We start from the raw sequence: 16,540 nt of genomic DNA, 5'->3' as shown, positions 1-16,540 counted from the left end.
AACCTGGGGAGAGAGTGCTGAAAATAGCTGCTTTATAATTACATTGCTGCTTTCTGTAAATCTGATAATGAGGTAATATCTGATCTGCAAAAATTAATCATGCATTCAGAGAGTTCTATATTAAATGTCACATGAATGAAATTTCCAACTCAATAGATACAACCTCGTCACAAAAACCTCTGGGAAACTGAGTTCAAAAAACCAATTATGGATCAAAGAAACTGGATTTGCCTTCAAGTCTGCAACATCATTCTCATTAGGTCAGAGAGCTACCGAATGTACACAGCGTCATGCTGCCCCTGCAGTGTCCTGTATGGATCTGAGGGGTGGTTGGAGGTTGAGTGACCTTTGGGAAGTCTTGTAGGAGTCCAGTGTGTTACTGTTGTTGTGAATTAAATGCTCCTGGGTTAGTTTACAACTGCTTCTATAACAAATTGCCATAAACTAAGTATTATCACTACAAAAGTTTATCATTTTACAATTTTGGAGGTCAGATGTATAAAATGGGTCCACAGAGTGGCATTACTTCTGGGAGTGTTAGGGGAGAATCCATTTGCTTACCTTTTCCAGTCTTTAGGGGTTGTCTACAAACCTTAACTTGTGGTCCCTTCCTCTGTCTTCAAAGCCAGTGGCATAGTATCTTCTTTCATAACCTCTGCTTCCATCCTCACATCTCTCTGACACTCCTGTCTCCCTTTTATAAAAACCCTTGTAGCTACATTGGCCCCACCTAGATAAGCGAGGCTCACCTTCATAGCTCAAGATCCTTAACTTAATCATAACACAAGTTCTCTTTTATTAGGTGAGATATCATGTTCACAAATATCCAATTCATAGGTTCTAGAGATAGGATGTGAACATCTCTGAGGGATCAATATTGAGCCTTCTATGCTTCCCAAAAGGGCAACATGATTTGCAGAAAAAATTGGCGCCCTTTGGCTACCAAGGACAGACTTGTACTATTTTCTACTTCCTCGATGTTGTAATAGCTACATCCATTAGGTTGTGTCAGCTCCGAGTCAAAGAAAAATTCTGCAGAGAGCTTCTATAAGGTAGCAGGTTTATCTGTTTCAGGAAGTTTATCTTCCTGGCAACAGGAAGTTCAGACATGGGCACTCCATAGTTTCTTGTCTTCTTCCTGTTTTCTTGCTCTGTCATCCTTAGGGGTGACATGAACCTCAGGTATCCTCCCAGCTTTCCAGGCTGGGAGGAAAGCAAAAGGGGCAGCACTAATGGCCTTCCACTTGTGTCCTGTTCACGGGAACTGACTAGCAAGGGCCCCCTTCCCGGGAGGCTGGGAAGATGAATTTTCACTTTTCGATCTCTGCCTTGGAGAAAAGCAAGCGTGAAGGGAGTTGAGTCAGCAACCTAAGTATTGTCTCTAATAACCAAGGGGAATTCCAAGCCTCTATGTCCCCCCACCCCCACACCCAACCAATCAGTGACTGGATAAAACCAGCTGTCTTGTGTTATTTGAAATATGTTCCCCTGCTCACCCAGTTTTCCACCAGAGTCCCCAGTAGGCAACTAAAAATATACAGTGTGTTTACACATGCGCCCAGACCAAATATTTTTCAATAAAGTTACTTAAACAGACCCAAACAATAGTTATGATTGCAGTTTTCTATGCAAATTAGCTGATTTAAAAAATAATGTAAGTAATGGAATCAATATGTTATCTCAACACTTTGTAAAAAGAGCCTCTTGTACTTTTAAAAAAGAAGAGAGAGAAAAGAAGAAGAGCCCCTGTAGCTCATGCCACTTTTCACCTCTCCTTTCCTCACAATGACTGGAAATTCTGGGCAGCCATTTTGTCCAACATGTCCATGGCTCCTGTCCACAGTTGATAGGCTGGGTCAAAAAAATCCCCTTCTGCTCTCTGGAGACACCACTCTTTAGCCAGAGTTGATTCATTTATGAATGGATAGCTGATGAAAACTAGTCATTTTTTTGCCCCCGAATTTTAAAATTCGAAGTGAGAGAGACAGGATCAGTCTCCCTACGGATGGCTGAATTATAACCTGTAAATCAGCTTTTGGTCGCCATGTTCTATTTGTTGACTGAGGGGCAGACACAGCTAGTCCTTGGAGGAAAACTGAAGCAGAAGGGTAGACTGCGCACAAAGCCCTGACTCTAGATCACTCTCGGAGCCCAGCTACATGCTTGTGCTTTGTTTGGTTACTGGCCTTTGTTATTATGACAATATTGAGGTTAGCTCAAAGAACTGTTCTGCTATTTGCAACCAGATGTAACTCTATAAAATGTAGAGTTATTACTGGTCGGTGAAAAATTATGTCTGTAAAAGGACTACTTATGTTACGACAAAAGAAATTACTTTGGTTACTTGAAAGGCAGAATTATAACCACTGGACTGTAATTAATCAAATTGTGGTTTTATTTCCTCACTAAACTCCTAATACATCATACAATATAGCAAAATATGATAAAGTATTTGAAATGGCATTAGCAAAATTCAAAACATATGCATAAAATCTGAACAAGTGCCATACATCAAAAAGGAAACATGAAGTATTTTGCAGAAATGAAACAAGTGTTAATTTCATACTTTATTTCCAACTTCTGGGATAGACTTGAGGGGATTTCAGTGTAATACAAAAAAGATTTATTATCCTGAAAAGGTTCGGCTTGGGATTTGCTAAATTTGGAAATTAAGAAAGTGCCATATTTCTATTTCTCACAGGAATCCAGCTCTTAATATTTTAGATGAAAATAACTTTATCAATCTTACTTTTAATACTAACTTTAAGATGCTAAAATCTGTCAGTTCAGAAACCGATTACATTTCATTGAAAATGTAGCTGTAATACAAGGCACTGAAATCTTGGTCTACAATGGTGAAAGTGTACACTATATTACATATTACATTGCTAATTCATAAAGTTTCTTCATAAAACTGCAAGCAGAGCTGTCTCAAACATCTTGTTAATGAGCCTTATTCTGTCTCCTCTGGGAATACAGATGGGGCTTTGCTTCCAGTCCTTCTGGAGGTGAATAAGGAAATGGGACTGAGTAGATTATAAATCTAGATGAAGCTCTCATATGAAGAGGGTCTCATTTGTGCCATCTGTTCAGGCTGAGCTGGAGATGAAATATAAGGTGTCATGGGCGCAGTCCCTAGAGGATTGTCACCAAATGATCTGCCTTCAAATTTGCCTTCAACTTATCACAGGCTGCTGTAATCCCTTTTCTACTGTGTTCATCGTCCTGTCACCTGTCTCGGGTTTCTCCATCACGGACAGCTGATCAGCCGGCCTTGAGATGTGCCTCTCTGACACAGAACTTTCTAATCACACTTTCAGAATTTTGTCTTCTCAGATGCCAATTTGCCCTCCCCTATCTGCTAACTGTAAATATTTTGAAGACATTTATCTTCAGCCACTTCTTCCTTAGTTCCTATATTTTCTTCCTGGGGAAAAGCTATTAAAAGAACACATCTATTACTTCATGTCCACTGACATCTTTGTGCAAATCCCAAATCCCCTCTTGAATTTTATTTCTATTCCTCTACATGCCAACTGGACACTTGCAACTGGATTGGTCTTTCAAATTTAATAAATTGCAAACCTCACATATCTTTGAACCCTCAAGTATTTATCCTGATTTTGCAAATGCTATTAATGGCACTGCCGTATTCAGTCTCCTGGGTTTTAAAAATGGAAGTGGCTTTTTATTTTGCCTTCTCTTTCCCTTCCCATTTTTAAAAACTGACAAGGTCTGCCTAGTCTTTCTTGGCAATTCAGTCCCCATTTGTTCCATCTTTTAATCCAGTTTTTACCACCATAATTTTGGCCGTCATTAGCTTATGTTTAGACTAAGCGAGTTGTTAGGGGGATGTTCACTGCTGTCGTGGAGGCTAAGGCTGAGACAGTTCACCTTGATTGCCATGGCTCTCAGCTCTGTGATTCAGTCAGTGAAGATGCACCAAGGCTTTCTAGGGCCAGGGAATAAATCTCAGGAGACTTTGATCTTGACAAAATCCCATGTTTGCTTTGTCCTAACATCTCAGAAGCCAGACTGAATGGGAAAACAACAGGAAGGATTTCTTGGTGTTGCTGCTGTTCTTCAAGGCAGAGGTCCAGCTGCCTTCTTGTCATCTGGCCACAGCAAAATAAGCGTCTCTCAATGTAGAGGGAGTTTGTAATGAAACTAAGATACTAGTTGCTTGACAGCCTTCAGAGATGCCCTGTCAGCGTTCTTTTAGTACAGAGTGTTGCTTTCAGCTCTCCTATCTACCTGTGTTTTCTAGTCACTCTTATTAGAGAGCCCTGGTGAGTGACTGATGATTGTTTACACAGTGAATAGCCCCTAGTAAGGAACCTTCATGACTTCCTTTCGCTTCTCTGCTTTGTGTTCTTTGTGTAGAGTAAGAAGAAGTGGTTTCTAACACACCAAATAAAATAGATACCGGCACATATTATGGCTTCACTCGTGGCTCAGACCGTAAAGAATCTGCCTGCAATGCAGTAGACCAAGGTTCAATCCTTGGATTGGAAAGGCCCCCTGGAGAAGGGAATGGCAACCCACTCCAGTATTCTTGCCTGGAAAATTCCACGGACAGAGGAGCCTGATGGGCTACAGTTCATGGGGTTGCAAAGAATCAGGCATGACTGAGTGACTAACTAGCACATATTATGTATAGAAACAGCCAATTTTGGAACGTGTTCTAGGGTTGTTCATGTGGAACACGGCCTTCTGAAATTAAATAGAGCCAAAGAATTTCTGGTATTAACTATGTTTACAGACTTAATCCTGTAGTTTTCTGTCTGATAAACCTGTTTCTGCATCTTCTAATTCTGTAGTTTGTCTGGGAAAAGGAGTTTAAGCCTTAATTGCTGAATTAGCCTATGTTTTGTTTTTTTTTAATTGGGAAAAAGCACATTTACTAAGAACCTGCTAATTATTTATGAATACTAGTATGTGTGATATAAAAAAGGAGCCCCATTGATTCAGATACTGTGCTTCTTATTTTTGGCAATAGTAAAATTCTTGTTTTAAAAATTCTATGTAGGACACAATTCCCCTGTTTGGATAAGTCTGCCTAATCAATATTCTTGAACAGTATGATGATTAGCAAATGCAAAACTTAGCCTTGAAATTTTTAATTTTTTATTGTGAAATACCTTTTATCATATTTGATTGCTTCTAAAACCTGAACATGTAATAAATGACGAATGAAAATTTCCAGCCACTAGGGAGAAGGTGAGTTGATAAGTAGTTGTCAATGCCTAGGCACAGACAAATTTAACATGTGGACAAGGTGTTGATCTTTCAGTTGTCACCCCAATTAACAGCTCTGCATTAGTAACATCATACTCTGGTGAATTTTAAATTAAACTCCAATCCTTAACCATCACTTAAAATTTCTTATAAAATTGATGTTATGATGCAGTCTTGAAATAAAAATTATTTTATATCCAGAAGATCATCTGTTTTGCCCCAAGGGGTATATTGAAAAACAGTAGAAAGTGCCAAAATTTGGGGAATAGTTAGAGAATTTTCTAAGACAGCAAAGATTAGTGTAGCCAACATAAGCATCAGGAAAGTGTGGTATCAAGTATTAAACATTCATCTCTTGAAAGGTCCCACCTGGCTTATAAAATAAGCTATTCAACTCCCAGTGGTACATCATTGAATTACTAAAAGCAAAACTACAAATTTAGCAAAGTAGAAAGTTCAAATGAATCCTTGGTACTATTTAGAACATCTCCTAAGATCACAAGCAAGCCTATGAAACAGTGTGTTATTATGATGGTACACATGACTGCTAAGGTCCAAGAGTGATTTAGAGAAACGTTTATACTCTAAAAGGGAAGAAAACTTAAACCAACCTTTTTTAATGTGTGTTGGTAGACTACTGGCATCAGAATTCACTGAGATGCTTGTTTAGAGCATCCTTAGGGTCTGCCCATCATCCTCAAAGTTATAATATGAAGGGTAGGGACAGAAATAAGATACATTTTAACAGGCTCCCAAGATAATTCTGATGTACCTTACCATTTAAAACTATCCTTAGACTCATAATTTGACTATAATCCTGAGAAATAAAGTGAAATGCAAATGTATGTAACATTTGTGGTTAATTAAACTAAAAAGAAGACGTGAACTTTTAACATAATGTATTTTAAGTAAGAAGAAAGCTGTAATGGTGAATCCTACAATCAATGGTATTTGACAATGAAAGAACTATATTTCAGCAACAGTGAGCTTATAAGTCATGTAGGGAAAAAAAAGACACATTTCAGTTGCTTTATGAATATTCTTGATGGACTATACAGTCATGATCCACATGTACCCTCTGAACGAAATCACTCTTGTTGCCAAGGTGGGAAGTCCAAGACACAACTTATGGTTAGGACTGGAAAAAGTCAGTCAGTTTATTCAAGAAGTGGTCCGGGTCATCTAAGTTGGGGCAAAGTATTTAAATACTGTTTAGAAAAGAGCCCCATGGTGAAGTCAAGAGTAACATAGATGTAAATCACCTAATTGAATGCCTGGCAGATATTCTCAACCAGGATGGTTTTAACCTCCAGGACGCATTTTTTTTTTTTTTTTTTTTTATAGTGACACTGGAATAGGGGAGAGGATAGATACTGGCTGCAGAAATGCTGCTAAATATCCTTCAATACACAAGACAGACCCCACAACAAAGAACTGCCCAACCCACAAAGTCAAGAGTGCTAAGACTGAAAACTCTGCTCTAGAGAATAATATTTTGCAACCTCCAGTTTTTAGGCTGATTCTGGACTTAGAAAAGAAATGTAAGAATAAAATACCTCTTTGTCCTCAACAACCAAAGACATCATTTTAAAATATGGAGAAGAACCAAAGTCCTGACATTCCTACTTGAAATATTCTTTTCCTTCATAAAATGAAAGACATTCTCAGATTGGCCAGTGATAGCAATCAAAGACCAATATAATTCTGAAAACTGAGATTCATTAAGGAAGATGAAATGGGAGACAAAAGAGAAAATTAAGAGAAAAAAAGAGTGATGAAATGACAAGATAGGGAATGGAAACCAAAAATGGAAATAGCAACCACTGGTGGTCCAGTGGTTAAGACTCTGCACTTCCAATACAGGGGGCATGGGTTCAATCCCTGATTAGGGAACTAAGATCCCACATGCTGCATATGGCCAAAAAACAAAACAAAAGAAATAAAAAACAATTAGAATAAAGGCCTATGTAGCTACTTTGCTTATCCCAAAAAACCTGTCCAAATAGGAATGAAAATAACACAAAGCACAGCTACTGTCATATTGTCTAATTTAATCCTGACAACAGCATTATGAGATGGATATGATACCAGTGTACCCATTTTTGAGATGAGAAAACCAAGGTGTAAGCATACTGAATTTGGCCAACTGGATTCCTTGGCTTCTGCCAAGGAATCTGAAGCTGGAGGGACAGATGCAAAAATAAAAGGATACTGAGAGATTATTCTTGGAAGCAGTGGTGATGAAGTGAGATGGGAACTGAGTGGCCAACGCCCACTGACAGTAGAGCCGGCAGTGTGGATCGGGTAGGAGCAGTGCCAGGCTCCGGGGCCTAGGCAGATGGTTTTGTCAGGGAATTGGCCCTGTTCTCTGCTGACTGGGACCTTTGTTTCCTGACAGCTTTTTAAGCTGATTCTCCAGCATTTTCATTGGATGAATAAAATCCTCATAGCCTTCCAATGACTTCTTTTCATCTTAAGTCAGTCAGATTAGTGTCAGTGGTGTACAAGTAAGAAGCCTAACCAGTTCAGGGCTGGAAGGCGAAGATACCTCCTCAGAGTTATTTAAATAGAAAATGGGGAATGGCATTTGAAATAAAAATAAAAAATTCGATCTCACCTCCCACATTTCAAGGCCTTGCTCCTCTGACCATGAAATGTGATTCTGCCGGGGGTGGGGGTGGAGTGGGGTGGGGGGAGCAAGATCTCTGCAGAAGCCTGGATAGTGCTCATCACTGGCACTCAATGGATTCACCTTTCCCTACAGTGAAATGTCTGAACTCTGTCATTTCCAACTTTCTATAACAGACCTCAGCACATTCTTCCCCAATTCTCACGCCTGTTTCCTTCTCGTCTCAGCCTAAATACTCCTGCCTCAGAGATGCCTTCTCTGATCATCTGTAAAGTATTTCGCGTTCCCATCTTTTGGCACAAGCTCATTTTTATTTTCTCAGGTAGCACTCGTCATCTCCAAGTTTTTGGTTATTTGTTGGTTTACATGTTTATCTCCTCCACCCAGCACCCCCATGCAGTCTTTCCTGTCTTATTTCTAACTGTATCCTCAATGCTTAGAATAGCTCTGGCATGGAGTGAATGTTTTGTTGGATGAATGAATCAGTGGATGAAATCTATCCTTAGCCTGATGTTCTATACTTTCAAAATAACTGAAATTCATGTGTTTTAATATTCTTGCCATGTGGAGATTAGTGCCATGTGGATCGCTGTTGTTCAGGTGCTAAGTCGTATCCACCTCTTTGGACAGACCTCGTGGACTGCAGCACACCAGGCTTTCCAGTCCTTTACTATATCCTGGAGTTTGCTCAAACTCATCTCCATTGCGTTGGTGATGCCATCCAGCCATCTCATCCGCTGTCATCCCCTTCTCCTCCTGCCCTCAATCTTTCCCAGCATCAGGGCCTTTTCCAATGAGTCAGCTCTTCGCATCAGGAGGCCAAAGTATTGGAGCTTCAGCATCAGCACCAGTCCCTTCCAGTGAATATTCAGGATTGATTTCCTTTAGGATTGACTGGTTTGATCTCTCTGCTGTCCAAGGGACTTTCAGGAGTCTTCTGCAGCACAAAATTTCAAAAGTATCAATTCTTCAGCACTCAGTTTTCTTTCTTTCTGGTCCAAATCTCACACCCATATATTACTACTGGAAAAACCATAGCTTTGACTATATGGACCTTTGTCAGCAAAATGATGTCTCTGCTTTTTAATATGCTGTCTAGGTTTGTCACAGCTTTTCTTCCAAAGAGCAAGATTCTTTCAATTTCATGGCAGCAGTAACCATCCACAGTGATTTTTGGAGCCCAAGAAAATAAAACCTGCATTGTTTCCACTTTTTCCCCAACTATTTGCCATGAAGTGATAGGACCTTATGCCATGACCTTAGTTTTTTGAATGTTGAGTTTTAAGCCAGCTTTTTCACTCTCCTCTTTTACCCTCATCAAGAGGCTCTTTTAGTTCCTCTTCACTTTCTGCCATTAGAGTGGTATCATCTGCATGTCTGAGGTTGACGATATTTCTTCCAGCAATCTTGATTCAACCTTGTGAGTCATCCAGACTAGCATTTCACATGATGTACTCTGCATAGAAGTTAAATTAGCAGGGTGATGATACACAGCCTTGACGTACTCCTTTCCCAGTTTGGAACCAGTCCATTGCAATCTTAATCTCTTCTGCCACCTCTTCTTAGTCTCTTCTGTTTCTGTTAGGTCCATACTGTTTCTGTCCTTTATTGAGCCCATCTTTGCATGAAATGTTCCCCTGATATCTCCAGTTTTCTTCAAGAAATCTCTAGGCTTCCCCATTCTATTATTTTCCTCTCTTTCTTTGCATTGTTCACTTAAGAAGGCTTTCTTATCTCTCCTTGCTATTGTCTGGAACTCTGCATTCATATGGATATATCTTTTCCTTTCTCCTTTGCCTCCATGTGGATAGGACTTACTTGTTTAGTCGGATAACAGTTTTAAATGTTCATAGAGCAGAGTTTTAAAAATTAAAGAAATATAAAATCTTATTACCTAAAATTTATTTTATAAATCTCCAGGCACTTTTGAAAGAAGTTGAATTGTACAGAAGACCTAGTATTTTCAGTCTCCCTTTCTCACAAAGCCTATTTTAATTTGATGTAGCAAACTATTGCTTTGTTAGCAATTCGAAAATTATTTACTGAGCTCATCAGTATCAGTGACTATGTTAGTCACTGGACAATTTGTTGTGAACAAGGTGGAGAATTAGTTGTGAACAAGGTAAGCATAGTCTGAGCCTTTAAAGAGCCTATAGTTTTGCAGAGGCTCCATTTAAAACATATATATAAGTTTGATGAGAGATCTGTGCAGAGTTCCAGGGAGAGGGCCTAGTCTAGACTGGAATGGAGAGTGGGTGATGGGCAGTAAAGCCTAACCTCGGATCTGCAGTGGAGTTAGCTAGCAAAGCAGGAAAAAGGGTGGGAGGCATGAAGCAAAGGCCTCAGCAGGTATAGAAAGAATCCCCATGAAGGAGTCCTATGAAGAGGTCAGGCCAGAGTGATATACATTGATCACACCACATAGGACCAAGATCAGTGAGTGGATTCTGGGCCACTGGGGTCAGAAGCAGCCAGTTTCTCCTAGCTAAATTTCTCTCACCAGCATTACATCATGTGTGTTGGTCTAAACCCTTTCCATCAATGTGTAGCTTAAATATCATCTCTTCTCGGAAGCCTCTCCTAACATTTCAGATGGAGGAAGCCTCTCTCCTTTGTTCTCCCATGGCCCATCACTTTATTTACAGACCGCTTAGTCGACCATGCAGCTTGTGCAGTGCACAACTTAAGCAACCACATGTGTCACCTCAGCCTGTCCATGTGGGTGTGAATGTATCATGTATTTCCCGCCAGTCCTCAAGCAACTCGAGCACACATTTCTCATTGTCTCATTTGTGTACTTACTTTTGTGACAAAAACATTTCACTGGGTTAATACTCTAATTGTATCAGTATGAATTTGAAATGTCAATGGTCTATTAGTTCGGGGAAAAAAATTAAGAAAAGGTACATACGTAAATGGGTGAGAACTTGGTAAAAGAGTGTTAACAATGTTCAGATGTGAGGAGACTGAGAGACTGACCCAGCCACAGGCCATAAAGCTCAGTTCATTCAGACGTTTTCTTTTCAAAATTTCAGAGTTTGCTTTATGTTTTGTGACTTCATAACTTCAAAGGGGGTCACAGGAACTCAATCTGTTGAAGTCACTATTGAGTTTATTACTTTGGGTAATGCCTTTTACGTGTTGTTTTTTCCCTTTAAGAGGTTGTTACAGTAATGCATGTTTAAAACATTAAATTACCAGTAGCATTTACATGGAGACATGCTATATCATGGGAGATACCCTATCTTTTTTTCTTTTCTTTCCCTTTCTTTTTTCTTCCTTCCTTCCTTTCTACTACCCCCCTTCCTTCCTTCCTTCCTCTCCTTTACAAACATAGCAATCATTTAAGCTATACATCTGTTGACCAGAAGGCCAACCTGACCTCAGCTTTTAACTGCTTTCCCTGTGGTCCTGTTGAACAATCTCCCTGTCTCACCACCATCTGGTGTTGTTATCTCTGAAATCTTTTTAGGTAATCTGTGTTCAAGATTGTGTGTGTGTGTGTGTGTGTGTGTATGTGTGTGTGTGTGTGTGTTGAAGCACATCCTCAGGGGACATTTTTCTTAAAATTGTGTTTAGCAACTCAGAAAAGCTTAATTTGTATTCCCGCCTGCTTCACTGACTATGCCAAAGCCTTTGACTGTATGGATCACAATAAACTGGAAAATTCTTAAAGAGATGGCAATACCAGACCATCTGACCTGTCTCTTGAGAAACCTGTATGTAGGTCAGGAAGCAACAGTTAGAACTGGACATGGAACAATAGACTGGTTCTAAATAGGAAAAGGAGTACGTCAAGGCTGTATATTGTCACCCTGCTTATTTAACTTATATGTAGAGTACATCATGAGCAACGCTGGGCTGGAAGAAACACAAGCTGGAATCAAGATTGCTGGGAGAAATATCAATAACCTCAGATATGCTGATGACACCACCCTTATGGCAGAAAGCGAAGAAGAACTAAAGAGCCTCTTGATGAAAGTGAAAGAGGAGAGTGAAAAAGTTGGCTTAAAGCTCAACATTCAGAAAACTAAGATTATGGCATCTGGTCCCATCACTTCATGGGAAATAGATGGGGAAACAATGCAAACAGTGGCTGACTTTATTTCTTTGGGCTCCAAAATCACTGCAGATGGTGATTGCAGCCATGAAATTAAAAGACGCTCACTCCTTGGAAGGAAGGTTATGACCAACCTAGATAGCATATTAAAAAGGAGAGACATTACTTTGCCAACAAAGGTCCGTCTAGTCAAGGCTATGGTTTTTCCAGTAGTCACATATGGATGTGAGAGTTGAACGGTGAAGAAAGCTGAGTGCCGAAGAATTGATGCTTTTGAACTATGGTGTTGGAGAAGACTCTTGAGAGTCCCTTGGGCTGCAAGGAGATCCAACCAGTCCATCCTAAAGGAGATCAGTCCTGGGTGTTCATTGGAAGGACTGATGTTGAAGCTGAAACTCCAATACTTTGGCCACCTCATGCGAAGAGTTGACTCATTGGAAAAGACCCTAATGCTGGGAAGGATTGGGGACAGGAGGAGAAGGGGACGACAGAGGATGAGATGGCTGGATGGCATCACCGACTCGATGGACATGGGTTTGGGTAGACTCTGGGTGTTGGTGATGGACAGGGAGGCCTGGCGTGCTGCGATTCATGGGGTCGCAAAGAGTCGAACACAACTGAGCAACTGAACTGAACTGAACTCCTTATTCTATTACATGTTAGTGAGAGCATAAGGGTTACAGATGTTAGGGATGGCGTCTATACTCCATGGAACTCAACTTTCTCTCATGGCTTTTCCAAGCACATACAGTTTGTTTTTTCAAAAAAACAAACGTCTTCTCCATTAATCTATCTTGGTGGAATTGAGAGGCCCCAGGAAACACTTTCCCAAGTGATATCATGTTTTGTGGGTAACTCCCTCTTCTGATTAATCAGAAGCACTTAAGTTTTTGTAGCACCAAGGTCAACTGTCAAACACTGTAATCTAGGAGCAGCATCATATTAAGCCCTGAGATCTTAAATTAGTACATTAAGGGGACACATTGCCCAGGATATGGGAAGCAGTATAATTTAGCATGGAGTAAAAGCAAGAGGAAATGAATGTTGCCGGATGGTCTCAATGAAAACCCTGGGCATAAAATTAAAATGTGTAGAAAAACATACATACAATGTTGAAATCTTGACAATCATCTACACTGTATTTTGCAGTTTATACTATACTATTTAACATTTATCAACTAAAAGTTTTTTTCAAAATAAATTTTTAAAAATCAAAAAATTTCCTTTCTTACTGAATCAAAATTTAATCTGCTGAAGTCATCGAGAGATGAACTACTCAGGTTACAATTTATTCCCTTCATTCCAGCATTTGTCCCCAAACTGAGACAGAATGCTGGAGAGATAGTGTCTTTGCTGGGGATGGGGGTAGGCATGGGGGAAACTTATGATGAATTATCAAGATGTGCTCCCACCTCAGGGGAAATGAACATTTCATACAAGGAAACATATATCTAGCAAAGGACAAAATCATCCAGATTTGGCTGTGGGCTCTTGAAGGGCTTACTTATGTACATGAGTACAGAGATGATGCTTGACTAACTTTGAAGCAGTGAAGAGAGGTGATGTATTCTCTGTGTCTGGCCAAGAGTAGTGATTCTTCAGAGTTCTCAGAATAAGCCCGAATCAGAACATTACAAGGAAACTTTCAGTAGGAAAGTGCTCTGGGTATTTGAGGACCTCTATACATTCAGCATTTCAGACATAAATATTTCAGGTTTTGAACCTCTAAGTAGTCTTTCTGTGACACAGGAATACTTTTTTATAGTGACAATCTTAATTGTCAATTCCTTTTCTCAAAATATTTTGAAAAGAAAATTTACTCAACAAATGTTTTTTTATTTATTTTTTAAAATTATATTTACTTATTTTTGCTTTATGACTCTGGTTGGTCTTTGCTGCTATGCAGGCTTTTCTCTAGTTATGGTGAGCTGGGGCGACCCTCCAGTGTGGTGCATGGACTTCTCATTGCAGTGGCTTCTCTTGTTGCAGAGCAAGGGCTCTAGGGCATACGGGCTTCAATAGTGGGGCTCCTAGGCTCAAGAGCAGAGGCTCAATAGTTGCAGCACAATAGTTGCAGCTTAGTTAGTCTGTAGCATGTGGGACCCTTCTGGATCAGGGGTCAAACCTGTGTCTCCTGTGAGATGGAGGGTTCTTTGCCACTGAATCACTAGGGAAGCCCAATAAATGCTTTTTAAGGTGTCTGTAATGTGCCAGACACTCTTATAGAAAGTATATATGTACATATCAGAAAAAAGAGGCAAAGGGAAAAAGAGATATCAAACTCAGTGAGAATTTAAAACTGAAGATTTTATTTGTAAGGTTTTTGATAAAACTGCCCAACTGCCTATATTATATTTTCTGAAAATTAAAAAAAAAAAAAATGAGATAACACTATCCTGAGTTATGTGGCAATGAAACAGAATGACTTAGCAGCAGCCCTACCCCACCTGGCTGGTAGTAACACTAACATGAATTGGGAGCTATGTCTCTCCAGGCTGTTCTGCACAGAGACGCCTGTATTGAGATACCAGGCTAGCATGAAGAGCGCATTGGCCCTGGAATGTGCGGTGCAGGCCTAGAGAGTAAGTGTGGAAGCCTCTCCTATGAAATATCTGTCCCTGAGGCATGTCAGATAGTAATAACAGTACAGTTTGCTTAATTAGGAAATCAAAATTTCATAGAAGATTTTTTTGTTTGTTTGTTTCCTGGGCAGAAACCTCTACTCTCAATTATCCAGATCATCTTGAGGCACTTGGTCAACCTGAGTGAAATGTAGATAAAACTGTGTATGAACCCTCCTGGTTGCCTGTAGCCCTACACATCAAGGTGAATAAGTTTACAGAATTCCCCTCAAAGTAGTAACACTGCAGAGTGAACAAGGCAAAGGAGAAAAATCTAAGTAGAGGTCTGGAAGGACCAAAAGACAAATGTGACTGACTTGACACATTTAGCTGAGTTTGGTCCTGAATTCATCTTGCATACCCTTCCATCATGGAGCAGTTCAGGGAAATGCTAAGTGTATAGAGGGAACAAACTACTATGTTTGGTTAGAAACACAGCAGGAGCAGAGGCTGGAGGAATAACGTGGTGTCTTACCAGAAGGTTTCTGAATGGCCTGTCCAGTTATTTGGACCACATTCTTTTATTCACTCAGTGAATATTTATGGAGCATCCACCATGTGTCAGGTGTTGTCCCAGGCAATGGAATTCAGTGTGATTCCATCTTCCAAGCAAGATGGAAGAGGGTCCAATATTCTATTTCACTGGAAGTGGATGCTGTGCTTAGTCATTCAGTCATGTCCGAATCTTTGCGATCCCCGTGGACTGTAGCCTGCCAGGCTCCTCTGTTCATGGGATTCTCCAGGCAAGAATACTGGAGTGGGTTGCCATCTCTTCTCCAGGGGATCTTCCCAACCCAGGGATTGAACCCAGGTCTCCCACATTGCAGGCAGTTTCTTTACCATCTGAGCCACTAGGGAAGCCCAAAAAATCAAGAAAGCAAACAAGGCGATATCAAGTGGTGATAAGAGCTGGGAAGAAAGTGCAATGGACAGTGAGATGACAGCAGGAATTGGGCAGCCGTTAGGTCATCCAGGAAGACTTGATGAGGTGACATTAAGGCTGAGACAAGAAGGAAGCATGCATGAGAAAATCCTTGAGAAGAACTGTCCTGGGGAGGGGAACAGGCTTCAGGTTGAAATTAGTAGTGTGGCTGAAAAGTAATGGTCAAGGAACAAGAGCAGTAATGGATGATGTGGTCAAGTGAGGTAAACATAGGGCGGGCCAGGTCAAAGAGAGCTATCAAGATGATGGTAAGGAGTTTCTGTATTTCCCTAAGTACAATGAAAGGTAATAAAATGTTTTGATTAGAATGCATTGAAATATGAATGCACAGTTTTTTTAAGTTCATTCCACTGCCCTTTTATGTGAAAAGTGGATTAGAGATGGGCAAGACTAGGAACAGCGAGACAAGTTTTACTAACTAATAAGAAAGCTATTTTGAGAATTGAGTAAGCGGTGCTGGTACCTGAGATTAGGAAAGTAACGGAGGAGGTAAAGTGGACAGACTTTAGGTGTATTTTGGAGGCAGATTTGATAGGAGTTGATCATGAGTGATAGGAGGGAAGGAGAGAAATCAAGAATGGCTCCTAGATATTGGATGAGTGGGTAAAGATGGAGAAGACTGGGGATGAGCAGATTTTAAGGGGAACCCAGATTTCTCCAGGTAATGGGGAGCAATTTATTTAAGTTTTATCTTTTTTTGAGTGGGAAATGGCGTGATTAGAATTATACTTCAGTGAGACAATAGATATCCATGAAGTTGTGTATGAAAGAATTAGAGATATGGGTCCTTCGTCTTAATTCAAACATTGTTATTCAGCTATATGATAACATATATATTTATAAAGTAAAAGGTACTAAAGTTCTCTTTGGATTATTTTATCTGTAATTGTTTATCAAAACTTCCCAAGTACCAAGAATTAAGTTAGAAGCTCTGAAGACCAAGATGTGTGAGACATATCCCCTAGTGGAGAAGCTTGCACTTTACCTGGAGTCATAGCAAGACCACATCTAACTTTAATATTGAGGTTTAACTTTCATTGTTTTTTTTG

The sequence above is a fragment of the Giraffa tippelskirchi genome, chromosome 4 (genome assembly GCF_054371585.1).
Source record: "Giraffa tippelskirchi isolate mGirTip1 chromosome 4, T2T-mGirTip1v1.2.pri, whole genome shotgun sequence".
NCBI lineage: Eukaryota > Metazoa > Chordata > Mammalia > Artiodactyla > Giraffidae > Giraffa > Giraffa tippelskirchi.
The sequence above is the reverse complement of the archived record's forward strand: the minus strand, read 5'-3'. Positions refer to the sequence as shown.